At 39.1% G+C, this 8,120-nt stretch overlaps 1 non-coding gene and 1 pseudogene across 1 annotated transcript; one reads left to right on the forward strand and one right to left on the reverse strand.

Annotated features, from left to right (window-relative positions):
- The first annotated feature begins 5,258 nt into the window (after positions 1 to 5,258).
- Positions 5,259 to 5,940, forward strand: LOC133304284 (putative cytochrome c biosynthesis ccmC-like mitochondrial protein; annotated as a pseudogene).
- Positions 5,941 to 8,029: 2,089 nt separating this feature from the next.
- On the reverse strand, positions 8,030 to 8,103 carry TRNAF-GAA (transfer RNA phenylalanine (anticodon GAA)). Its single transcript has one exon. It is a non-coding gene; the product is annotated as a tRNA-Phe (tRNA).
- Between the last annotated feature and the right edge of the window lie 17 nt (positions 8,104 to 8,120).

The raw sequence follows: 8,120 nt of genomic DNA on the forward strand, positions 1-8,120 counted from the left end.
TACCATCCACAGGCAGATGGCCAAAGTGAAGTCACTAATAGGTATGTGGAACAATATTTACGTTCCTTTTGTCATGAGAAACCAAACTCGTGGTCAAGTTTCCTTTGTTGGGCCCGATTTCACTATAATTCTGATGTTCACTCTGCCATTGGTATATCACCATATCAGGCCCTCTATGGCAAACCTCCCATCATGATTCCTTTTTATCCTCGTGGATTGGTGAAGGTGGAAGCCATTGATTCCATGCTGTAGCAACAGAATGAGGTGTTGTCAGAGCTCAAAACACACTTGGAACATGCAAGGAATAAGATGAAAATCCAATATGATAGGCATAATAAGGAACGGGTATTTGAGGTAGGTGACCAAGTTTGGGTCAAACTCCAACCATACCGTCAAGTTTCAATCGAGAGACGTGTGAATCATAAACTTGCAAAATGATTTTTTGGCCCATTTTTAATTAAAAGGATGTTAAGTCCTGTGGCTTATCAGCTGAAGTTACCGCTAGGCTGTCAAATTCATTCAGTATTCCATGTATCCCTTTTGAAACCATTTAAAGGAGTTATTCCCAAGATAGGAGCCTTATTACCAGCTTCTGCGTTTGACAATAGGCCCATTCAAGAAACTTTAGCAGTGTTGGCTGTTCGATCTACTGAAATCAATGGACAAAAATCCAGAGAATTTCTGGTGCAGTGGGCTGATACAGTCCCTGAGGATGCTTCATGGGAGCCTGAAGATGAGCTGCGTCGTTCCTATCCTTCTCTTAACCTTGAGGAAAAGGTTACTTTTCAAGTAGAGGGGAATGTTACAATAAGGAAGTCACAAAGACAGAGAAGGAGTTCTAGTCGCTTGGAGGACTTTGTAGCTTAGGAAACTTATGATATATTGTAATAGAGACTTATAAGCCGTGGTAGTTGTTATATTAGAAGTAGTTGATTAGAATAACTGACAGTTGTCCATTGACGTGTCATATAAATAAGTCATGTAATGAATTCATGGGTTTTTCACTCTTTTGGAAATAAAATTATCACGAGGTTCTTTTCCATTGTTCTTCCTTTCTCAGTTTAAGGGTAACACCCTAACAGTCTCACTCACTTTTTGTGCATAAGACAAAATTGACCGTGCAATATAAGAAAAATATTTTCATATATATATATATATATATATATATATATATATATATATATATATATATATATATAAGGTAGGATCAACTTATATCGGTGTAAGAATAACAAGTCTTACCACAAATTTTAACTGTTGATTTTCGCGCATCTAACGGTTGAGATTAATTGAGAATTAATAATTAATTAATGAGTATGATCCGATAAATCACAACAGTTAGATTCACGAAAATTAACGGTTAAGATTTAGTGTAAGACATATTGTTCTTATACCGGTGTAAGTTGATCATGCCCCTTATATATATCATATACCAATTAACCCAGAATAACAATATGAAGTAAATAGTATGTATATATATATATATATATATATATATATATATATATATATATAGGGATAAACATTTCTACAGCCACTTTAGATAAGGTTATCTACAGTTATCCCAAAAATTACGTCGTTTTGATTAATGAAAGATGTTTATGTAATTTTAGGTGAATTAAGAAGGGTGTTTTCGTAACTTTGTTTATTTTTTTATCATATATATTTTACTTAAACACCCTTCATTAATTTACCTAAATTTACATAAACACCCTTCATTAATCAAAACGACGTAGTTTTTGGGTAGCTGTAGATAGCCTTATCTAAAGTGGCTGTAGAAATATTTTCTATATATATATATATATATATATATATAGAAATGGTCATGAGTCAGGTTTAACTTGAATTGATCCTAGCCTTATATTTTAATTGGACCAATTTTAGTGAATTGGTCATGAACTAACTAATTATATAATAAATGAATAAATTGTGTTATTGAGCTGACGTGAATGAACTTATAATATGTCAATTAAATATTTATATTTATCGTAGTATAAATTTTCACAAATTTAACTTCGCTCTCAATTAACTATAGCTCGTAATTATTTAAAAATATTTAATTTTTAATATAAAAATCACGAATATTAATACCGAAACACCTCTGCAGGCGCAGACTAGCTAAGAGGATCAATGATATTTTCCAACTTATTGAGAAGTTCAATTAGATAAAATGAAGAATGATTTGTGCAGTTGCGGCAGAAATTATTTTGCTGCCAGTGACATAAATTTTTTTCCTTCACTCTCTTCAGTGGCAGACCTAGGAATTATTATGTCGGGGGCGAAAAAAAATATGTTATATTATAAATAAAAGTATTTGTAATAGAATATAAACCTAATATAAAAAAATTTGAAGAAAATTATTGCAGAAATTTTGATCACTTCACTTAATTATTACTTTATGTGTTTTCATATTGTTAATAAAAGTATTTGCTATAGAAACTGAAAGAGTGAGTACAAGTCTAATTACTATATTAATGAGAGGATAAATAATGAACTTTTCAGTTCTTGCTAGCTTTTAACATAATTCAAATGCAATTTTTCGTGTTATGTGAAATCTCTAGAATAAAAATATCAATAAATTTGCAAATATCATCACTATTAAATTACTTGTATATAGTTGGAGGATGGAAACGAATCAAACCAAGAAATATGAATTGCTGATCATGCAAAATCCATAACTCGCAGGAACATTCTATGGTGTTAATAAGAGGAGGTAGAGTGAAAGATTTGCCAGGTGTTAAATCCCATTGTATTCGAGGAGTCAAGGATTTGTTGGGAATTCCGGATCGAAGAAGAGGCAGATCCAAATATGGTGCAGAAAAACCCAAATCGATATGAATGGAGGATGCCTCTTGAACTTCTTTTTCTCGGTCAGGAGAGGTACGAAGTCACTCGACTGAAAGGAGAGGGAACAACCACAACATTATGCCCTAAAATAGAAACGGAGCCCTTCCGAATGACCTATAATGGAGTCTAATACACTAGACAAGAAAGGGATAAACCGGGCCGACGAAAGAATACCGCCCGTCCGATTTCTTCGTCCGGTTTTATTTCACTTCTTTTTGGATATTTCGTTTCTAAGTTTTCGGACTTGCCCTTCGCACGATTCTCTCATAAAATGCTTGTTCCAATCGGAACTGCATGAAAAGTCAATGTCTCGATCCTTTTTCTTTCTTCTTTTGCTTTCCCTCCGCTAGTCCTGTGATCGCTCTCGCTCGGGAGGAAGTCAAAGCGGAAGTCAGTAGTGCTTTCTTCTTTTAGAAAGGATATTCCTTACTTTCGAATGGAGAATGAAAAAGACATTACATAATAGATTTAACGATTCCCCGCAACCTCTAGTAAGAGGAAGTAATAGCTGACTCTCATCTAAGATAGATCTCTTAGCTCCTGCCTTAGTGGAAGTTACTACTATAGGCACGTATCGAAGTCGCAAAGGAGGAAGCGTAGCATTGAGGGGTTTAGGGAGCGTAGCTAGCCGAGGTTGCTTTGTTAGTAGCTGTCTTGTAAGCGCCGTACGTGACATATATCTGGTTTAGAGATTCTTTTACTTAACCTGGGCAGGTAGTTCTGCTTCTAGTGCCGGAGGAGTCGATCTAAATGGAACCTGGAATACTATACATGCTACTCTCAAAAAAGGAATGCAACTAGAGGGATCCGACCATCCATCTTCCTTCCCCAAGAAAGGCGGCATTGAGCTAACATCTCCGCGCCCCCTAACTACTGAAGACCTTAAAGAGGTGGTTGACGTTCGTAAGGCATAGATCGCTGATTCTCTTAATTTAATTCTTTGAAACTACGCGCTAGACTAGACTACCCTCTATTTTAATAGTAAGATTTTAGATTATTGGCTATTGGCACTTCTATAGAATAGAAAGAAGGTCTTGAAGAGCCTCGTCAAAGTACGCCCAACTTATTTCCTTTAAGCAGAGACCCTTTTTCTGTGAGGGGTCGTAGGCCAGTCTTTCAGTAATTTCCGAGGGCAATCAAAAAAGTTCTTTATAGGTTCACGAACACAACCCGGCAATCGATTTCCTACAACCCCATGGAATCTCATTCATTCAAATTGTATAGAAAAGAAAGAAATCGGATGAGACTTTCATTCTTACTATTCGTATTATCGTAGTAGAAGTAAGAAAGCAGATTTACTAATCAGTTTATTCGCCATGTTAGGAGAAGGGGATGGTCGATGGAAAGAAAAAGAAAGAGCTTTGAATGCAAGCTTCACTCCATCTTTGAGAGTATGGAACTAAGAAGTGGCGGTTAGCGCACCTGCTTCCATTTTCTTACGTCTGTCAGCTTTCTTCCTCGAGTGCTTGAGTAGAGGCTTATGGAAAGGCCTAACTGCTCTTTTAGTGAACTTGTTGTGTCCATCTGCTTCACTTCAAAAGAATGACGTAGATATATATACGAGAAAGAAAGGGCCATGGCAAAGGGTATCGTATATAAGAAAAAAGCTTGACGGAGTGACCTTTCTCGATTTCAACAAGCCGATGGTGATCTCACGGGAATCTCGCTTTGTCAGTGTGGAGTGGATATAACGCCGACAGCATGCAGCTGATAATGAAGACAGAAATAGATAGAAAATCTTAAGTGAACCGCAAAAATGACTTAAATAAACTTAGCACGCCCAAAGAGTAAAGCTCCCGCCCTTAATAAAGAGGCTTAAGTTATCGGTTCGAATCCGATAAAGGGCTTTCGGGTGTTCCAAACACTCTTTTTTTCGGTATGCTGCTCCGCGAGCAAGGAGTGCCACGCACGAGCGGAGCTATAATCCAATACGAAAAGATGAACAGCTCTCAACTCGTACTATATGATAATCCAAGGCTTAGCGATCTGGATTTTCTCATGGATACTGATTTGACTTCCTTCCCTTCTTCCGCTTCTTCCACTAGTTCTTCAACTTTGTCCGACGGGCAAAGTGCTGCACCTGACTTAGATACCTTATTTTATCAACTTTGTGATGAATACAACAGGTGTGTGCATGAAGCCGGGAAGGTCTTACCCCCGTCATGGACCATGACGGACCTTGTTCGGACAATGTTTGGGGATGAAGCTATTCAGCACAGCTTTCTGAGGGATGCCTACTATGATGTGCTTTTATGTGGCACTCATAGTTGGGGATGTGAGGAGCTGCTGAATTTGCTGGATCTAAGAAATTCTATTTATTAGGAGGTACTTTCTATTTTTGCTAATATTTCACAGTAAGGGCTATTCTAACCATGTCTTTCTTGTTCCACTAGCTAGGACAAAATTCTCAGATGTCCCTTTCGTTATTACAACCTTCTTTTTTGATGTCAAAGACCAGAAGCTATGCGCTAATTCTCATTGGATCTCGGTTGTTCTTAACAGCGATGGCTATTCATTTAAGTCTTCGGGTAGCACCATTAGATCTTCAACAAGGTGGATGAGTATTCTTGTTTATATCGCTACGGCTATAAACACTTTATTATTCCTATTCACAAAACATCCCCTTATTCTTAGCTCTTCCGGAACCGGTACAGAAATGGGTGCTTTTTTTACGTTCTTTACCTTAGTTACTGGGGGGTTTCGGGGAATACCTATTTGGGGCACCTTTTGGGTGTGGGATGCTCGTTTAACGTCTGTATTCATCTCGTTTCTGATTTACCTGGGTGCACTGCGTTTTCAAAAGCTTCCTGTCGAACCGGCTCCTATTTCAATCCGTGCTGGACCGATCGATATACCAATAATCAAGTCTTCAGTCAACTGGTGGAATACATTGCATCAACCTGGGATCATTAGCCGATCTGGTACATCAATACATGTTCCTATGCCCATTCCAATCTTGTCTAACTTTGCTAACTTCCCCCTCTCAACCCGTATCTTGTTTGTTCTGGAAACACGTCTTCCTATTCTATCTTTTCCCGAATCTCCTTTAAGGGATGAAATAGAAGTCGAGAAGGAATAGCAAAACCTAGTTGACTTCCCAGCTCAAACTGAACGCGATGTAATCAAACTTATGGGGGGATATTGAAACTAAGACTCATTCCGTCTATTGCTCTACCTTCCTCCAACAGATTCAATTGCATCGTTTATTCCTATTCCGGCAAAACTAGCTGCTGACTCAACCCCCCCTCGGGTCTACGCCCTCTTTGTTTTAGCATCGGCGATGGAAAGAGAGTAGGAGCGCATTCTCTCCATCTCAGTTGGAAAGTCTATCGCTCTCAGCAGGGCAAGGAAGGTCTCTAATCGACAACAAAGAGATATGCCAATTAGCGGCACACTTACTATAAACCGATTTTCGTTAAATCCTATAACCACTCTTCTCTTAGTTACTCTTCTCAAATCTCTTTAGGGAGTGAATGACTCTTGGGTATGGCGGAAGAAGAATAAGTAAGAAATACGACTAGACTTTTAGCTTGAAGGTGGGCTTTAGTCTTTTAACAACCGATCTTGCGACATCAAGTTGTCAATCCCTCATAGGGGCATCGAGTTGCCTTTTAGTATCCCTTTAGAGCAGAGCGTCTTTCCTATCTCTCCAGGCTAGTCTCTTAGATAGCAAGTCAAAGGAGTGTTGTTCAAATTCTACACCATCCTCCGTCGCTGTCTGGAACGAGAATTCATTGTCATCCTCCCTTAGCCGATTGCTCACTATCAACCACTTAATCCTTCTCAGACATCTTATCCTCCTTGATAACCAGACTAACCACTTCAGGCTGCACAATAGAGATCGAGATAGCCTCGTAAGCATGATTCTTAGTCTCGTGGTTGAGATCCGTGAGCGAGACCCAAGCAAGCAGGAGAAGCAAAGGTAGAAAGAGCAGAAAGGCAGCATTCTTTCTCCGCCCGCTGCTATATCAAGATGATCTATAGCATCATAGATAGAGACAAAGGCAGCTACATATAGATGAGGATCAATATCGTTCCCTCATGAAAGGTCAGTTCAAGAAGAATCGCAATATCAGTTGTTGGAATCTGCTGCTCTCGAATTCGCTGTGCCAATCCGCTCTTTGGCTGTTAGCAAGAAGACGATAGGAGTGAACAGCGGATTCTCCGATCGGCAAATCCGCTGTTGTCTAGATAGATAGAATAGATGTCGCACAATCGGTTGTCGCATTATCCGCTGCGTTAAGTTTGTAAATCGAATAAATAGAATAGAAGAGAGGAGACTCCCTTGTTTCTTTCTCCTCGGATCCGGTCTGTAACCCCCCGAAGGGGAACCCCGGGATCGCCAATTGCCCTATCTTGATACCTTTTAGATAGAGAGCCTAGTCGTTTCACTCCGCCCCCCATCAAAAAAAGATATTGCAGGGGCTTCCTGACTTAGACATGAATCTAAGGACCACTTCCTCTTTTGAATCCATAAAAAAAAAATGGCTATACTTCCTGTGCCCTTACCCCGAATGCTTTAGGAGTTACTGCTTTGTTAGTTATTTAGTTATGACTGAGGAGTGTTGGGAGGTTTCCTATGAGTTCTGAGTGAAAGCTGTAACTAAATAGCTAGAGAAAGTATAATAAACTATCCTATCCTACGATCGGGTGTTCATAATCTGGAGTAAAAGGATTCATACATTGATACGGCGGTCATTCGAAACCGCCATCTTTATCAAATCAAAATGGCCCATAATAGATTTAATATAGTAAGACTTTGGTCCATTCTTCCGGATATCCTTCGCCATCTTTTCGTAGATCTGAATTTCTTCCTTGTCAGTGTCTGCAACGTTCAAAACTTCTTCGGTTTCCTCTCGTATTGTCAAAATACGAAAGAATGGCCTCCGTTGGATTTATATATGGATCATTATCGAGCAAGTCGGGATGCTCAGAAATATATTCATACTTAGAGGTAGCTTGATCCAGAGCTGTTTTTATTTCGCTCCAGTAGACCCCCCTTTCTTTATCATGGAGAAAAATAGTATTAGAATTATCCAGAAAATCTGCCTCCTGCAAGATAGGGCGACGCCAAAAAGCCGTATAGTGCAGGAGCGCTCACATTTTTTTTTGGCTTCCTCTTTCACTTGAATTTCAAAAAATCCGGCTCGCTCCCGGCTACCTGTCCTTTGAACCCAAAGCCCGCTTAGAAGTGGATTCGAACCACTAACACAAGGATTTTCAGTCCTTTGCTCTAACCAGCTGAGCTACCTGAACCACTTTCCTAAAGTCTG

The sequence above is a fragment of the Gastrolobium bilobum genome, unplaced genomic scaffold (assembly GCF_033153095.1).
Source record: "Gastrolobium bilobum isolate Gb01-03AN ecotype WA unplaced genomic scaffold, APGP_CSIRO_Gbil_v1 utg33045, whole genome shotgun sequence".
Taxonomy (NCBI): domain Eukaryota; kingdom Viridiplantae; phylum Streptophyta; class Magnoliopsida; order Fabales; family Fabaceae; genus Gastrolobium; species Gastrolobium bilobum.